The sequence below is a fragment of the Protopterus annectens genome, chromosome 7.part0 (genome assembly GCF_019279795.1).
Source record: "Protopterus annectens isolate FY-2018-M chromosome 7.part0, PAN1.0, whole genome shotgun sequence".
In the NCBI taxonomy this organism is placed as follows: Eukaryota; Metazoa; Chordata; order Ceratodontiformes; family Protopteridae; genus Protopterus; species Protopterus annectens.
Genome location: NC_056739.1, coordinates 139,314,923 through 139,333,513, shown reverse-complemented (window position 1 = coordinate 139,333,513; position 18,591 = coordinate 139,314,923). Strand labels below are relative to the sequence as shown.

At 45.7% G+C, this 18,591-nt stretch overlaps 1 protein-coding gene across 3 annotated transcripts in view; it reads right to left on the bottom strand.

Moving 5' to 3' along the window:
- Nucleotides 1-18,591, bottom strand: part of LOC122806287 (probable E3 ubiquitin-protein ligase makorin-2) — a 981,697-nt gene that overhangs the window by 192,085 nt on the left and 771,021 nt on the right. The window lies entirely within an intron of this gene.

Below are 18,591 nucleotides of genomic sequence, written 5' to 3'. Positions count from 1 at the left end.
CTGAAGAAAGCATGGATAAAAAAACAAATGTCCAGGCAAGACTGTGGGGAAAAAATAGCTCACATCGGTCCACAAACCATAGGCAAGATGGGAAGTAATACTGCAAGTGAGTAGGACATCCACTGTTATGGTATGTTCCTACACAACTGAACTATGTCATTAGACCACTGTTGCAGTATTCCAGAATTTCTGGAGGACTCCAAAAGCCAACCATTGCCAAGGGAGGTGTGATTCTGTATAGGGGTGCTACCAGCCCTAAGAGGACAGATCTAATGACGGATGTGCATCTGCTGTGTAATGCTTGGTTACTGTATGTAGGCCAAGGTGGCAGACTGACTGATGGGGCGGTAATCAATGCCTTTTGAAGGTGCCAGAAGAAGCGACTGCTCTGGTGTAGTGGGCCTTCACTGAGGCAGTCATGGACTTGAAGGTGGAAAGTATGACAGAGGGACAAATCCAGCTTGAAATGTTTTGTTTGGAAATTGAAGCTCTGACGTATCCTCTTCGAAGAGAACAAAAATGTTGGTCACTTTCTGAATAATTTAATTTTTTCCAAGGTAAAAACTTAGCTGCCTATGTATAGCCAAGGAGTCAAACATTCTCATGCGTGTGAATGTTCGTTCAAAGATCAAATTTACCACTTCAGGGGGTTATAAGCCCTTTGGGAAACCCTATCCTTATGAAAGGGAAGAAAGGACGCATCACAAGGGAGTGCAACCCAATCTTCTGGTCACATCTGCCAGAAACGTTTTCCAGGTACAGAATTTTGGTGGCAAAGTTAATTTTCTCACAACAAAGTTCATATCTACAGTCTTCCTGGGAGAGTTCAGGTGAAAGATGCATTTAAAAGCAGTTTGACCTCAAATCTGAAGAGCAATGCTGGATTTAAAGGCAGACCAGAAGAGACAGCAGGTAAGTTAGCCACGTTAAGTATGCCAAACCATTTTAACTCTTCTATGATAGAATATTAGGCACACCTACCAAACAGGGGTTCTTCTTTTTCTTGCGACACTGTATAGAACATCTTATCCACTTGGAAATGTTATTTTCTTGTGGACTATATTCAGTAGCACCTTTCGGTGCAATATCCTTTCATAAGGGTTTTCTCTGGATCTGATGAGTTTGTCTGCAAAGACACTATCCTCTGAAGGCAAGTAAACTACCTGTAGAACAGGCTTCATTCTATGGCTACATTGCATGCCATCACAGCTAGCCTGCTCAGCTGCTAAGACATGAGACTCCCTACTGATGTACCAAAATAAAGATATGGTCTGAATAATTCCAGGAGGCTTGGGCTCCACAGATGAGACAGCACCTGTTGGGCTGGGATGAGGGCTGTCATCTTCATACCAACATGCTCCTGTATTTCTCAAAGAGACTACTATCCTTGCACTCTGTCCACACACTCCAGGCCAGATTAGATGAATCTGAGTGTAGGTCCTGAGTGGCATGGAAGCTAGAAAGGAAAGCTACAGTTGAGTAAGAAAGTACAGTTGGGTACACTTACCATAAACGTAGATGTTAAGAGTGTATTCACTTTTTGCAGTCATCACATTTGGGTTATCCCTGCCAAGGTAGCCCTCAGCAGGCCCAAATACCAGAGGCTTAGTATTTCTGCGTTAGTTGCTGTCACTTCAGGACTAATGTCAGGTCGTCAGTAGTATAAAGTAAGGCAGCTGATGCTATTACATCAGTTTCTCTTGCCCTAACCTGTCAGGAGTCTACAAGTAGAAGCCAGGTTCTGGTGGAAGAACCCCACCAGTAGAAAGTAAATACCAATGTGTTCCTGGAAAAGGGGGCTGGAGGGAGGGAAACTAAGACTGCAACAGTGAATACACTCAAACATCTACATTTACGGTAAGTGTACACAACTGTCCCATGTTCTGTGTTTCACTGTTGCAGTCATTACATTTGGATTGATTCCCAAAGCTGAGGAAATGGGTGGAGGCAGTCAGGGAAACTAGGGGCTGGCTAGGATGCCCTGCAAGACTGAAGAGGCAAACCCTACCATGGATTTGGAGAAGAGAGGCAGGTGGCAATACTTGGTAAAAGTGTGAACAGATGTCCAGGTGGCAGCCTCCAGATGTCCCTGGTGGGGACTCCTCTGAGGAAAGCTGCAGAGGTGGCGGCTGCTCTGCTGGAGTCTGTCCTGACCCCCTTGGGGGAGGCTTTCCATGCTGTTTGTAGCAGAAATAGATGTAGTGTGCTATCCATTTGGAAATGGTTTGCTTGGAGATGGCTTTGCCTTTTGCCCCTGTAGCAAAGCCAACCAGCAATTGATCAGACCTTTGAAGGATATAGTCGCGTCTAGACAGCATCTGAGCTCTTTGTGCACATCTAGAGTGCAGGATCCTTTCTCCCCTGTTCTGTGGATTAGGAAAAAAGATGTGCAAATGAATGGATTGGTTGAAAGCCACACTGGACACCACCTTGGGCATGAAGGATGGACTAGTTCTGAGGGATACCCTATCAGCATGGAAGATAATGAAGGGTTCCACAGCCACGAGTGCTTGCAGCTCTCAGACTCTTCTGGCTGAAGTGATGGCCAGAAAGCGGTCTTCCAGTTGAGAAATATTAGCTCTGCAGAAGCTGGTTCGAAGGGGGCAGGTTGTGCTTTTCCAACACAAAGTTAAGGCCCCAAGCTGGGTTTGGTACTCTTCTGGGTGGCTTCAAGTTGCTAACCCCCTCTTAGGAAAGTAAAGTTGTGTACATTTACCATAAATGTAGATGTTTGAGTGTATTCACTGTTGCAGTCATTACATTTGGGTAATCTGCTGGCAGGCTGCCCTCAGTCGGCCTGATTAACAAAGTCTTGGGTCCTGCATCGGTTGCTGTCACTTCAATTACATCAGGTCGTCAGGGGGTATAAAACATGCAGCCAACGCCATTACATCAGTTTTTCTTGCCCCAGATGTCAGGTGCCTCCCTAATGGGGAGCAAACAAACAAAAAAGTACAGTTTTGTACCTACCATAAATGTAGATGTCCGATAGCAGTCCTTACAAATGGGTTGTCCTGTCGTCAGGCAGCCCTTCGGTCGGCCGGATTCCAAAGTCTGGGTCTGGCCTCGGCTGGTGTTGCACTTCACCCGACGTCATAGCTGCAGTTATTCGGGTATAAAGGCATCAGCCGACGCCATTTTCCTCAGTGTTTCTTGCCCCAGATGCCAGGTGCCCTCTAGGAAGGCTAAATTTGGATAAATGCAAATGATTCCAAATAGTAGAAAGCAAACAAAAAATAAGCATGTATGTACATATATACAAATACACCATAATAGATTCCTCCAGCTAGCTACAAGATGGGCAAATACCCTAGGAGTACCACAGAGGGGAAGGAGGGTGGGTAATCCTGACTGCAGATGCATTCCTATCGGACATCTACATTTATGGTAGGTACAAAACTGTACTATGTCCTTCAAGGATGTGTCTGCAGTCCTTACAAATGGGTAGAATACCATAGCCAAACTGGGGGAGGAGGAGAAATAAAATTATGGTGTAGTTAAGATCCCTTGCAAAACAGCAGTGGCAAAACCTGCTCGGGATCTGAGTATAAAGGTAAATTATAATGCTTGGCAAATGTATGCACGGAGCTCCAAGTAGCAGCCTCTAAAATGTCTTTGGTAGCCACTCCTCATAGAAAAGCTGTGGTAGTGGCTGTAGCCCTTGTAGAGTGAAGCCTGATGTTTTCTGGAGTTTTCTTTCCATGGTAGGAGTAACAATATCTAATGCAATTTCCTATCCACTTAGAGATTGTCTGTTTTGAAATTGCTTTCCCTTCCATTCCTGTTGCATATGCTACCAGTAGCTGGTCAGTTTTCCTATTGCCCTTGGTCCTGTCCAGGTAGTAGCGTAATTGTCTATGCACATCCAAGGTATGCAACAGTCTTTCTCCCCTGTTCTGTGGGTTGGGGAAGAATGTAGGTAGGTGGATAGCCTGATTCAAAGATATTCTGGAGACCACCTTAGGCATAAAAGTAGGATTAGTTCTCATGGATACTCTTATCTCGATGGAAGATCAGGAAGGGCTGTACTGCCATTAGTGCCTGTAGCTCAGATACCCTTCTTGCTGAAGTGATTGCCAACAGGAAAGCAGTTTTCCATGATAAGTATTGTAATTCTGCTGTTGCTGCTGGTTCGAAAGGAGGAAGTGTCAATTTTTCTAGCACAAAGTTCAAGTCCCATGCTGGCAATGGTGGCTTCCTAGGTGGTTTTACATTCTTAATTCCTCTCAAACTGCCTGAGCAGAGGATGTGAGAAGACTGGAGGATCCAAGTCGTATTCTGCTGAAATAGCCGATGCATGAATCTTGATGGAAGAATAGGACAGGCCTTTGTGGAAGAGCTCTGCCAAGTATTCCAGGATGTTGGCTATGTTTACCAGTGACACATTTTCTCCTTTTGCAGTACTCCAAATGAAATATCTTTTCCATTTTGCTGAATAATTTTTTCTTGTTGAGGGTCTGCGAGCCTCCAAGATAATGTCTTTAACCCTTTGGGATAAATTTGGGTTATTTGTTCTTATGCAATGTTCCAGGCAGTCAGCTGCAGTGTTTTCAGGTTTGGATGCAGGGTGTTGTAGTTGTTCTGTGTTAACAGCAAGGGAACAAGGGGTAGAGGCCATATTTGTTCCCGAGACATGCTCCTCAGTAATGGGTACCAATGTTGTCTTGGCCAGTCTGGAGCTATCAGAATGATCCTTGGACGGTCCTCTTTGATCTTCAATAGCACCTTGTGCATCAAAGGAAGTGGTGGGAATGCATATGCTGCCAGGTAGTCCACCTTCCAAGCAAGTGGGTGGTACGTCCTTGTGCAGAATTTCTTTAGTTGGTGATTGCGTGGGGATGCAAATAAGTCTATTTGTGGGAGCCCCCATTTTCTTGTAATGGTTTTGAAGATGTCCGGATGCAGCATCCATTCGTGGGCATCCGTGGTAGTTCTGCTTAGTATGTCTGCTAGAATGTTTTCTTTTCCTGGTACAAAAATTGCTTGTAACTGAATGTTGTAGCTCAGGGCCACATTCCAGAGGTCCATTGCCATCCGGCATAGAGGGTACGAATGTGTGCCTCCCTGTTTGTTGATGTACCACATAACTGTGGTGTTGTCTGTCCTTATCAACAGTTGACCTTGTCGAAGAAATGGTCTGAATGCCTGAATTGCCAGTTTTACTGCCAGCATTTCCTTTTGATTTATGTGTAGGTGCAGCTGGTCTTGAGTCCATAAACCTTGAATGCACTTGTCCAGCATGTGGGCCCCCCAACCGAGGTCTGAGGCGTCCGTTGTGATGGTTTGGCTTGGTTGAGTGTTGTGGAAAGGCAATCCTTTGTTTGATTGACAGGCCTGAGCCCACCATTGGAATTCTTGCTTCAGGCATGGAATTATTGGAATTTGGGTTTCTAGGCTGTGCTTGTGCTGAGACCATAAATTCCTTAGGTACCACTAACTTTCTCATATGCAGTCTGGCATGTGGAACCAATATTATGCAGGATGCCATGAAACCCAAGGCTTGCAGAACTTTTCTTGCTGTTAGATGATTCTGCTTTGTTAATGCCAAGAAGTAGAGAGGGAGTTGCTCCTGTTTTTCTACTGTTAGGAATGCCATTTGTTTCGTTGTGTCCAGCTCTGCACCCAAAAAGGTTATCCTTTGGGATGGTATCAGTCTTGACTTTTTTATATTGACTGTGTATCCTAGAGCTTGTAGTAGGTAAATGACCCTTTTCAAGTCTTCTGCTAGCTTGTTTTTGTTGTCCGCTTGTATCAGGCAGTCGTCCAGGTAAGGGTAGATTTGGATTCCCTGAAGCCTGCAATGAGCAATTACTGATGCCAGGCATTTTGTGAACACTCTGGGCACAGTAGATAAGCCAAAGGGCAATGCTGAGAATTGATAATGCTCTGATCCTGCAAAAAATCTGAGGTATCTTCTGCATTTTGGTCGTATGGGGACGTGCAGGTATGCCTCCCTGAGATCTAGAGTTACCAGCCAAGACTCCTTGCCCAGCATGGAAGAAGCTGCTGTAGGGTCAGCATTTTGAATTTTGGAACAATGAGGAATGTGTTTAAAGCGGACAGGTCGAGAATAGGTCTCCATTTGCTTTCTTTTCTTGGTACCAGGAAGAGCCTGGAGTAAAATCCCTGTCCTTGCTCCATAGATGGTACCTTTTCCACAGCTCTCATCCTTAATAATTGAGTTATTTGTTTTAGAGCTTCTGCCTTTTGATTTGGAGGTAGGTTTGGCATTCCTCTCTTCCCTGGTAGAGTATGGAAGTGAAACCTGTAACCTTGGTCTATTGTCTGCAAAATCCACTTGTCTCTTGTGATGTAATGCCAGTTTACTGAAAATAAAGCTAGCTTTCCGCCCAAGGGTGCTTCTAGTTGTTCCCTGGTAGGCGGTGCTAGAGCCAAGTCACTGTGATTGTCCTGTAGTAGTGGTGGTGGCTGTGTCTGTGGCTGCACCTCGCTGATTGCTAACCTGCCACTGGCGTCCCCTGTAGGCACCCCTGGATTGGCTTCTGCCTCTTGAACGCCTACTCCTGCCTCTCTGAGCTCTGGAGGAGTCTGGAAAGGACCAATTCTTGGAGGGCCAATTCCTGCTAAACCTTGGAGGTTGGACCTGTAAGAAATCTTTCACTGTTTGGACAGATTTTGCCTTCTCTTCCATCTTCTTCAGCACCTGTTGTGCAGGAGAGCCAAACAAATTGATCTTGTCCATGGGAGCATCTAGTAGTTTTGATCTGACATGGTCTGGTAAGGCCTGCTCTTTTAACCACGCATGCCTTCTGATAACTGTGCCAGTCATGGCTGATCTAAAGGAAGCCTCCAGTGCATCATAGCCGCATTTTAAGGAATGGTTACTGACTTGCTGAATGTTATGTACCATTTCCTGAACAGATTTTTTGTCTAATGGTTCATCCGAGGACAGTTTTTTGGTTAACTGGTCTAGCATAAATTCTTGATACTGGATCATGTGGAATTGACAGTTCAAGGCCCTAGCTGAAAGAGTAGCAGAAGTGTAAACTTTTTTAACCCATCTCTCCAAGGACCTGGATTCCCTTTCAGAGGGGAGGGGGTTTTTTGGCAGAGGTAGCTGCTACAGCCTTAGGACCCTTTTTCTGGAGTCTGAAAAAACCTGGCCCTGCCACTGAAATTGTTCCCTCATAGCATGCAAGGTTTCCCCAAAGGAAAATTCCTCAGGTGGAGGCGCAGAAGGAATGGACTCTTCAGCATCAGAATCTTCATAAGGGGAGAAAGGAGCCTCTGGAGGGTTTGGTTATCTGAATCATCAGAGGAATCATCTGTTGAAACAGGCTCAGGGGGCTCTGCTCTAGGCCTCTTCTCTGGAGGTGGGTGAGAGGCCCTGTCTGGGTGAGGTTGGGATCCCCGGAGTAAAGAAATGAGGTCCTCTGCTAAACTAAGCATTTGTGAACTAGAGCTAGGCCTGTGAGAGGGGATCTTAGCAGGCACAGATTTAGTAGTTTTAGCTGCTTTGGCCCTGGCAAAGGCCTTAATGGACATGGATGCAGGAGGCCTAGCAGCTCCACGTGCAGGGGAAGAAATATCCAAGGGGATAGTGTCAGATAATTCCTGAGAAACTGTAAGAGCAGGAGTGATTTCAGAAGCCGATTCCACCAGGTTGGAAGAGGCCTCGGTAGGAGGCAAGTTTTCAGCTGAAGGAAGAACCGCTTGCTCGGTTTCAGCCGAAACAGAGACACTCGCGGTTGGCTTAACCGCGGTTTCGGCCGAAACCGCAGACCGCGAGTGTCAGTCCTTTTCCTTGCGCTTTTTAGATATTTGCGTAGTCGGAGGATCCGACGGCATAATGTAAGCAAAATCGGAGCTGAAAAACTCCTCAGCAAATTCCGACCAACGTCTAAGCGTCCGTCGGTTAAAAGAAGCACAGGCTAGGCAAGCTGCTACGTCGTGGTCTGGGCCTAGACAAGGAAAGCAGTAAGAGTGGAAATCTTTATGAGGTACTTGTTTCCCACAAGTTAAACAGTTATTCACTTTTTCTGACATCGGCTGAGGCAAGAAAGAGTCCCCAACGGGGTACTTAGCTTTTTAGAAGTCTTCGGTAGTAGTAGACTTATTCGGTAGTAGTAATGTCTGGTTCTGACCGACCGGCACTTGCGAACAGCTTCTGCTTCGGGCGCCACGCGGCAAGAAAGACTGAGGAAAATGGTGTCGGCTGATGCCTTTATACCCGAATAACTGCAGCTATGACGTCGGGTGAAGTGCGACACCAGCCGAGGCCAGACCCAGACTTTGGAATCCGGCCGACCGAAGGGCTGCCTGATGACAGGACAACCCATTTGTAAGGACTGCAGAAGCATCCTTGAAGGACATCACAAAGGTATACCTCCAACAAAAAGTACACACCAAAAAGGCTTTTAAGCATAGTAAAGGAAAGTAGAAGTATATCCAGAAGTTAGGGGACTGGGAGAGAGGGTAACCAGGACTGCAACAGTGAATACACCAATAACTACATTTATGGTAAGTGTACACAACTGTACTATGCTCGTTTCACTGTTGCAGTCATTATATTTGGGTAGATTCTCAAAGGTATGACTGGGAGGAGGAATTTATATAGCATTAGGAACAGCTATAAGGCCCTGCAAGACAGGAGTGGCAAAGCCAGCTCTGGATTTAGAGAAAATTGGCAAATAATGCTTGGTGATAGTATGTACAGAACTCCAGGTAGCAGCTTCTAGGATGTCCCTGGTAGGAACACCTCTGAGAAAGGCTGCAGAACTAGATGCAGCATTGGTGGAGTGAAATCTGATCCCCTGGGGGGATAGGTTGTCCATGGTGCTTATAGCAGAAATTAATGCAATGGCTTATCCATTTCGAATTTTTTTTTTAAATAGCCTTCCCCTCTGCCCCTGCAGCAAATGCTACCAGCAGTTCAGATTTTCTTTGAGGTTTAGTCCTATCCAAGTAGAATCTAAGTTGTCTGTGCACATCCAAGGAATGCAGAATCCGTTCCCCTTTGTTCTGTGGATTGGGAAAGAAGGTTGACAAATGAATGGAAGAGCCACACCGGATACCACCTTGGGCATGAAGGATGGATTGGTTCTGAGTGACACCCTGTCTGCATGAAAGATGATGAAAGGCTCCACTGCCATAAGGGCCTGTAATTCAGATACACTTCTAGCTGAAGTGATTGCTAAAAGGAAGGCTGTTTTCCAAGAAAGAAATTTGAGGTCTGCAGTAGTAGCTGTCTCGAAAGGAGGTAGAGTAAGTTTCTCCAATACAAAGTTAAGGTCCCAGGCAGGGTTTGGAGCTCTCCTGGGGGGTCTCAAGTTTTTTGCCCCTCTGAGATGCTGCTTGAGCAAAAGATGAGAAGAGGGGAGGTTCTGTGTTATGAGCTGAAATGGCTGAGGCATGGATTTTAATGGAAGAAAAGGACAGGCCCTTGTGAAACATCTCAGTTAAGTATTGCAAAATCTGAGGTAAATTGGGCGCTGCTGTGCTCATCCCTTGAGATTTGTTCCAGGCACAGAATCTTTTCCATTTTTCAGCATAGGATTTTCTAGTACTAGATCTCCTTGCCTCCAAAATGACATCCATCACAGATTTGCTGAGGGATAAGGTTGAATTTAAGTGATTAGCCAGGCTGCAAGGTTCAATGTTGGTAGCTGAGGGTGTAGAATTTGGTTCTCCGGCTGAGACAGCAGGGAAAGGGTCTGAGACAGGTGCCATGGAGGTAACTGACACTGCGCAGGAGGGGGTACCAGTGTTGGCTCGGCCAGTCTGGAACAATCAAGATCACCCTTGGTTTGTCCTGTTTGATTTTTAGTAGAACTTTGGAGAGCAGAGACAGTGGGGGGCGTAGACTGACAAGTTTTTCCAGCTGAAGGACAGAGCATCCACTTTCCAGGCTTGTATGTGGGGAGTCCTTGTGCAAAACTTGTCCAACTGGTAGTTCTGGGGGGAGGCAAATAGATCTATGTCTGGGCTCCCCCATTCGCTTGTCAACATGTTGAAAATCCTTGGCTCCAGTTTCCACTTGTGTGGGTCCATGGAGGTTTCTGCTTAGTCCATCTGCCAGTGTATTCAAATTTTCCTGGCAGGAATTAAGCTTGCAGGTACACTTGGTAGCTCAAGGCTGTGTTCCACAATGCCATGGCTAGTCTGCAGAGGGTTTAGGAATGTGCATCTCCCCCCTGCTTGTTTATGTACCACATAACCGTGGTGTTGTCAGTCTTTGCCATTAATTGCTATGGAATAATACAGTCCTTGAAGGCTGTCGGAGCATTCTGTACAGCTAACATTTCTTTCTGATTGATATGCAAGTACATTTGACTTGGGTTCCATTTGCCCTGAATGCACTTCCCTGCCACATGAGCCCCCCATGCATAGTCTGATGCATCTGTAGTTAGGGTTTGGGAGGCAGGGGATATTGTGAATGGTAGACCCTTGTTTAGGTGGCAGGCTTCTGACCACCAGAGGAACTCCAGGCGTAGGCAAGGTAAGATAGGAATCACTGTTTCCAGGCTGTGAGAATGTTGACTCCACAGGCTAAATATCACTGTAGTTTTCTCATATGCAGTCTTGCATACTGAATTAGAAGAATGCAGGAGGCCATGAACCCCAAGGCTTGCAGCATTTGTCTTGCAGATAGCAGTGTTTTTGTGGCCACTTGTTTGAAATAGGTTACCAAATGAATTTGCTTTTCTGGCGCAAGGTACGCCCATCTGGGCAGTTGTACTCAAGCTTACTCCCAGGAATGTAATTTGTTGACAGGGTACCAGTTGTGATTTCTTCTCGTTTATGGTGTACCCCAGACGAGTTAGAACCCTTTTTACAAACGCCAGATGATTCAAAAGTATGCCCTGGCTTTCTGCCTGAATTAGACAATCGTCCAGGTATGGGTATATTTAAATACTTCTCTGCCTGCAAAATGCAGTAACTGGAGCCAGACACTTTGGCTTGTCTACTGCGCCTAGGGTATTCACAAAGGGCAGTGCAGAGAACTGAATGCGTGTAGCCTGCTTTGAAGCGTAGGCATCTTCTGCAAGATTCCTTAACTGGGATGTGCAGGTATGCTTCTTTTAAATCTAGTGTTGCCAACCAGGCATCTTTGCCTAGCATAGGAAGTAAGTGAAGTCAGAATCTTAAATTTTGGAATCTCCAGAAAGGTGTTTAGAGTAGATAGGTCCAGGACTGGACACCATTTTTTGTCATTTCTGGGTACCAGGAAAAAGACTGGAGTAGAAACCTTGTCCCTTTTCCTCTTCTGGTACCAGTTGAATAGCCCTCGTACTTGAGAGAAAGTACTTGCTTTTGAGCCTCTGCCCACTGATTTGGGGGCAGGTTCAGCCACCCATCTGGTGTTGGCAACGTGTGGAAATGAAATCTGTATCCCTGGGACACTATTTAAAACCCATTTGTCCTGGGTTATAAGTTCCCAGTTCTTTGCCTGAAGAGCAACCCCCCCCCCCAAAGGGGCAGTCAAGAGATAGGTGCTTGGGAATTTTAGAAGTCATTGAGACTGTTGTTATTCCCAGATTTGGAAGTGGAGCGCCCCCCCCCCCCCACTGCTTAGTTCCAAGAGTCCCCTGGGATTGAAACTTGGGGTTTTTGCTGTGTCTGGGTTTGGCTTGAGAAGACCTGGAAGGGGCTGGAAAGGACCAATTCTTAGGCCAGTGCCTACTAAATCTAGGAGGTTGCACTTGTAAAAAAATCTAACTATTTGCATAGATTTACCTTTATCTTCCATCTTTTTAAGAACTTCAGCCTTGTTGCCAAACAGGCGGTCCTGACTTAAAGGACCATCCAACAACTTAGCTTTAACATGATCAGGCAAAGATTGTTCCTTAAGCCAAGCATACCTTCTAAGCACAGACCCAGTAACAGCAGCCCTGCAAGAGGCCTCTAAAGAATCAAAACCACATTGCAAAGTACGTTTTCCAACTTGTTCAGCAGAATGCACTACGTCCTGTAAATCTTTATTTTCCACATAGGAATCATCATTTTCTGTTTAAGCAGTCCAATGACATGTTGCTGATATTTTAACATATAAAATTGGCAGTTTAAAGCTCTGATTGCCAAGGTTGCTGAAGTAAACCTTTTTACCCCATCTATCCAGTGCTCTGGAGTCTCTATCAGAAGGAGTAGGATTTTTAGCAGTAGAAGCCTTAATGCCCTTGGGTCCCTGAGAAATAGTCCCTGGATCTGCAATAGGATTTTTGAAAAGGAACTTGTGGGAGTCAGGAACCCTGTAGTATCTGTCAGGTTTACTAGGAGCAGGAGGCAGGGAATCAGGGGCCAAACTGGATTCAGAGAAAACATCAACAATGTCTAGTACAGGAGGAATAGCCAAAGGCCTATGCGGAGGTAGAAAAAGGAAATCCCTAAGCCTTTTTTGAATCAGAAAATTCAAGGCTTTCCCAGTGAAAATGCTCCCTTACAGTATGTAAGGTTTCCCCAAAAGAAAAATCCTCAGGAGGGGAAGTAGAGGAAATCGAATCCCCTGCATCAGAATCCTCATAAGTAGGCAAGGACAAATCCAGGCCATCAGAAGAGTCAGAAGAAACAGAGTCCTGATCCGAAGATTCATAATCAAGCTCAGCCCTAAGCCTCTTGGGGGGCTTGACTACCCCCGATTAGAGTCATTAGATCTTCAGCAATTTTTATCATTTGTTTTTTAAGCATAGGGGCCTGAGCATGTGGCCTGGGAATAGTTTATACATGGATGGAGATTTAGGCCTTAGTAATGGAGGCGTCGATTTAATATGAAAGTCCGTAGTACATCCTCAGAAGCCAGTGCCTGCACAGCGGCTCCGGACCCATCCAAGGTAGAGACATCCGCGGGTTCCATAGCTGAAGTACCTTGCGGCATACCGGACTCAGAATGGGTCTCAGTAGAGGCCTGCGAACCAGAAGTAGCGGGCATAATGTCCTGCAAAAGCACCTCACTGAGTACCGGCAAACTTGCGACTGGCTTATAAGTGTCGTTGGCAGTTTTGGACCTCTGCAGCCCATCTGTCTATCTTTGCGTTTTTCTCAGAATCCCGGTAGTTGGATGGCTAACAGATGACATTTCTGGTTAAACAGAGAACCAAAATATTTAGAGACAAAAATATACAGACAACTGACAGCAAGGTAATGTCATTGTCAGGGCCTAGGCAAGGAATACAGTACGAATGAAAATCTTTATGAGCTGTTTTCCACAAGTAATGCAATTAACGTTTACTAACATCGGTAAGGAGCAAGAAAAAGTTCCCCCAACGGGGTATTTAGCTTTAAGTTGAAGACTTCGGTTCTGAAACTCGAAAAGAAATTTCAGGAGCCGGCCGACCGGCACTTACGAACTGCTTCTGCTTCAGACACCGCACAGCAAGAAAGACTGATGTAATGACATTGGCTGCATGTTTTATACCCCTGATGACTGGACGTCATGGAAGAAGGGACAGCAACTGACGCAGAACCCAAGACTTTGTTAATCAAGCCAACTGAGGGCAACCTGCAAGCAGATTACCCAAATGTAATGACTGCAACAGTGAAACACGAAGATCAAATGTTCTTGAGGTACCATTGCAATTTCCTCATATGCAGTCTTGCACATGGAATCATGAGAATGCAAGAGGCCATGTATCCCAGAGCTTGCAGGTATTTCCTTACAAGGAGCTGGGACAGGCTTGCCAAGTCCTTGAAGTAAACTGAAAGAGCTGTCTGCTTCTCCTGGGTGAGATATATCTGGGCGGCTGTGTTCAGACCCGCTCCCAGGAATGTTCTCCTTGGATGGCACCATTTTGATTTTTCCTCGTTGAGTGTAACCCAGGGAAGAGAGAAAAGTCTTTACAAATTCTAGATCAATTAACAGCTGTTCCCGAGAATTTGCTTGAATCAGACAGTCGTCCAAGGATGGATAAATCAATTTTCTTCCGCCTGCACAAAGCAATGACTGCAGCCAGGCACTTTGTGAAAACTGGGAGCAGTAGATAAGACAAAGGGCAGAGCAGAGAATTGATAATGTTACTTGCCCACCCTGAAACGAAGGTATTACCTGCAACTTTCCCTGATAGGGATGCGCAGATAAGCTTCTTTGAGATACAAAGTTACCAGCCAGGAATAGTTTTCAAACATTGGCAGCAAATGATGCAGAGTCAGCATTTTGAACTTTGGAATTACCAAGAGAGTTCAGAATGGATAGATCTAGGATATGACGCCAACTGCCTTCTTTTTTTTTGGAACTAGGAAAAGTCTGGAATAGAAACCCTGGCCTACCTGCCGAGCAGGAACTGATTCTATTGCTCCTAGAAGAAACAGACAATTTGTTTTTCAACTTCTGCCCTTTGGTTTGGAGGAGCGTTCGGGAATCCTTTGGGAACTGGAAAAGTATGGAAAGAAAACTTATGTCCTAGGGATACAGTTCTGAGTGCCCATTTGTCATCCGTGATAGTGGCCCAGACATTTGTAAAAAGGGCCAACCTTCCCCTAAAGGACTCTCCAGGCAGGAAAGAACAGGCAGAAGCTGGATAAAGTCATTGAGAGTGCTTTGATTGAGATGCAGGCTTAGAACCTCCCACCTTGGAAGTGGAAGCCTGCCAACGCTTAGACCTTTGAGGGGTGGCCACCTGCCCACAGAAGACTTGTAACTTCTAGTCCTAGAATGGTTCTGTCTGCTGGTATCAGGAAATGCCCAATTTTTAGAAGGGTAATTTCTGCTAAAGCGAGGAGGTTGAACTTGCAGAAAATCCTTAACGGTTTGCATAGACTTAGCCTTATCCTCAATCTTCTTGAACACTTACTCTGCTTTGCTGCCAAAAAGACTGTCCTTATGCAAAGGTGCATCTAAAAGCTTAGCCTTGACAGGCTCTGGAAGGGGCTGTTCCCTGAGCCAAGCGTGCTTTCTTGGAACAGATCCTGTAGCTGTAACCCTGCAGGAGGCTTCAAAAATGTCAAAACCACAATGTAAAGAATGTTTATTGACACAACTGGCAGAATTCAGCAAATCCTGCATATCCTTACTCTACACAAACTGAGGCACACCTGCTATCCTAGATTTAATAGCCGCCAAGGTGTGCTGCTGGCACTTCAGCATATGAAAAAGACAATTGGTAGACCTAATAGCAACAGTGGCAGAGGTATAAACTTCTTTACCCCACCTATCTAGGTTCCCTGTCAAAAGGAAACGGATTTTTGGTAACAGTGGCTTAAACTCCTTTAGGGCCTTGAGAAATAACCTCAGGATGAGCCAACGGATTCCTGAAAAACAGATGAGAATCAGGGACTCTATAGTACCTGTCAGGTTTCCTGGTAGCAGGAGGAACCGAATTTGGAGTCTAGGAATTTTGCAGAAAAATATCAACCACTTCCAACACTAGGGGAGTAGCCAGAGGCTTGTGCTGAGGTAAATCCAAAAACTCCCTAATCCTTTTCTTAGATTGGGGATAATCTTGACTTTCCCATTTAAAATGTTCCCTGAGAGTATTTAAAGTATCACCAAAAGAGAAATCCTCTGGAGGAGAAGCAGAAGGGATGAACGACTCTGCATCGGAATCCTCAAAAGAAGAAAGCCTGAGAAACTACTACATCAGCAGAAATGCGAGAAGAATCAGAACCAGAAAAAGACAAAGCCTCAGGAGAAACATCCCTACTCCTTTTAAAAGGAGGCTGTGAACCTCCAGTAAGTCAAAAGGTCATTAGCCATTTTAACCTTTTGGGATTGGCGGGAATAAAATTAGAAGTTATGTACCTACCATAACGTTCCATGTTAGTTGTCTTCTCTCGCCTTCTTTCTTGCTGGTTGGCTCCGACTCGGCACTTGCTTTAGCTTGAGAACTCCTTTTACCGGCTCGAGGCAACCCTATATCCCATGATGCAAGGCGGAACTACCTCAGATCTCGTTTGGTAGCTAACCTACCCTGCTAAGGACTAACCTAACAATTAGGAAACAAGTTCATAAAAAGAGTCCTCATATGAAGGCTCAGGAGGAAAACAACCTGATAGGAACTCTTCAAGATCTGTCCAGGCCAGGGGTAGGAGGGAGGGGCAAGAAAGAAGCAGAGAAGACAACTAACATGGAACGTTATGGTAGGTACATAACTTCTAAATGTTAAGTTGTCAATCTCGCCTTCATTCTTGCTGGATGGGACCGCGTCCCTAGCACCTGTATCCCGGGTGGCTCAATGGAACAGACTCTTGAGAACTGTGGAACCAAAACTGGCCCTATCTCTGGAGGCCAAGTCCAACTTGTAATGAGAGACAAAGGTATGAGGCGTGGCCCAAGTAGCTGCAGCACAAATAGTATCAATGGGTAGTCTATCCTGAAAGGCTGCAGAAGTGGATAGACTCCTGGTTGAGTGTGCTTTTGGTTTAGAAGATAGCTGCTTGCCTCAGAGAGTACACAAAGGAAATGGTGGAAGTCAACCATCTGGATAAGGTCACTTTAGAAACTGGAAGACCTATCCTGTTTTCTGCATAGGAGACAAATAATTGGTCCGATTTTCTGAATTGTTTAGTTCTATGCAAATAGTACCTGAGCTGACGATGGACATCCAAAAAATGAAGCTTCTGTTCAGCTCTGTCGGAATAGTTTGGGAAGAAGACTGGTAGATCTATAGATTGGTTAATATTGGTTTGAGACAACTTTGGGGAGAAAGGAAGGGTTCGTTCTTAATGATACCCTGTCCTTATGAAAAACCAAGTAAGGGGAACGAATGCAGAGAGCTTGAATCTCGGAAACCCTTCTTGCTGAAGTGACAGCCAGTAAGAATATAGTTTTCCAGGTCAATAACTTCAAAGAACATGAAGCAGACGGTTCGAAGGGAGGTAGTATCAAGGATGCCAACATTAAGTTTAGATCCCATTGCGGAGGAGGATGCTTTATAGGCGGCTTTAGGAGAAAAACTCCACTCAGAAAGGCCTTGCATAATCTATGAGACATAATGTTATTGTCATGCAAGCCAACATGATACTTGGAAATAGCAGCCAGTTGTACTTTAACTGTAGATGACGAGGATCCTGAATGAAAAACCTCCGCCAGGAAATCTAAAACAGAATGTACAGGAGCAGTAAAGGGATCAATATTCCTGGAATTTGCCCAAATAGAAAAACGTCGCCACTTGCTAGCATAAACAGTCCTAGTGGACGACTTTAAGGAAGACACTAAGATGTCTCTGACGGAGTCAGAGATAATCGGAAGCCTGGCTAGGGAAGGAAGTGTTGCAACCAAGCAGTGAGGTTGAGAGAATGAATGGCCCGGTGCTACTGACCCGACTGGTGGATCAAGAGATCCGGAACTGGGTCCAGATGCCAGGGCTGCACCAGAAGGTGATGATGCAGAGACTGAAACCAAATTTGTCGAGGCCAATAAGGGGCAATGAGAATCAACTTGGCTCTCAAAACGGTGGCTTTCTGAATGACTTGTGGAATCAAGGGAAAAGGAGGAAAAGCGTACAGAAGTCCCCGGGGCCAATCCTGGGTTAGAGAGTCTCTCAGGGGTTGGCCTGGAAGGGGAAAGAGGGTGAAATAATCGGGGCACTTGTTTTGAGGAGTAGCAAAAAGATCGCAACAAGGAGTGCCCCACTGCAGAAAAATCTGATCCACTACAGATTGATTGAGAGACCACTCGTGAGGCATCAGAATGGATCTGCTCAGCCTGTCCGCCAAGAGGTTGGACCTGCCGGGGATGTGCGTTGCTATCAGAAACCGATGAGGAGATTGCCCATTGCCAAAGTCTGAGAGCTTCTCGACACAACGGATAGGACCTGGTCCCGCCCTGCTTGTTGATGTACCAGACCACGGACATGTTGTCCGTTTGTACTGCAATAGTCCCCGTGGGAAGAAAGTCGTTGAGGGCCTGCAACGTTAAAAGCACCGCTCTCATCTCCAGGACATTTATGTGCAGATGGTATTCTATGGGTTGCCACGTCCCGTGGACCATCCTGCCCTGATAATGCCCCCCCCCACCCGATCAGAGAAGCATCCGTAGTGACTGTGGCAACTGGAGGAGGGGACACAAAAGGTCGGCCCTGATGAAGAAGAGGGGAAGATATCCACCAATTCAGATGAGTTCTGCACGACTGTGTGACTAAGATTTCGTGCCTCATTGGGAGACTGTGGTACGACCACTGCGTGAATAGCATCCACTGCAGAAGACGCATGTGGAAGCGAGCCAGTGGTAGTAGAACAATGGCCGCAGCCATAAGACCTAGAACCTTCAGTATAAATCCGGCTTTGACCTTGTTGCTCTGCAACAAAATCCGAACGAATTTTTGGATGTCCAGAATTCTTTGATCTGTTAGTCTGGCTAACATTTTGACGGTGTTTAATTCTGCGCCTATAAAGGTGATAGATTGGCAAGGCAGCAGAGAAGATTTTTCGAAATTTACTGAAATTCCCAAACTCCTGCAAAGCTGTAGAGTGTAGTCTCTGGTCTGAAGAAGCTGACACCTGGTGGTGGCGGAGAGGAGCCAGTCGTCCAAACAAGGAAACACCTGGAATCCTTGACGTCTCAGATGAGCTGTGACCACTGCCATGCATTTGGTGAACACTCTGGGGGCTGAAGTGAGGCCAAAGGGCGGGGCTCTGAATTGGTAATGACTGGTCTCTAGCCGAAAGCGGAGAAACCTTCTGGAGCACCTGTGAATCTTT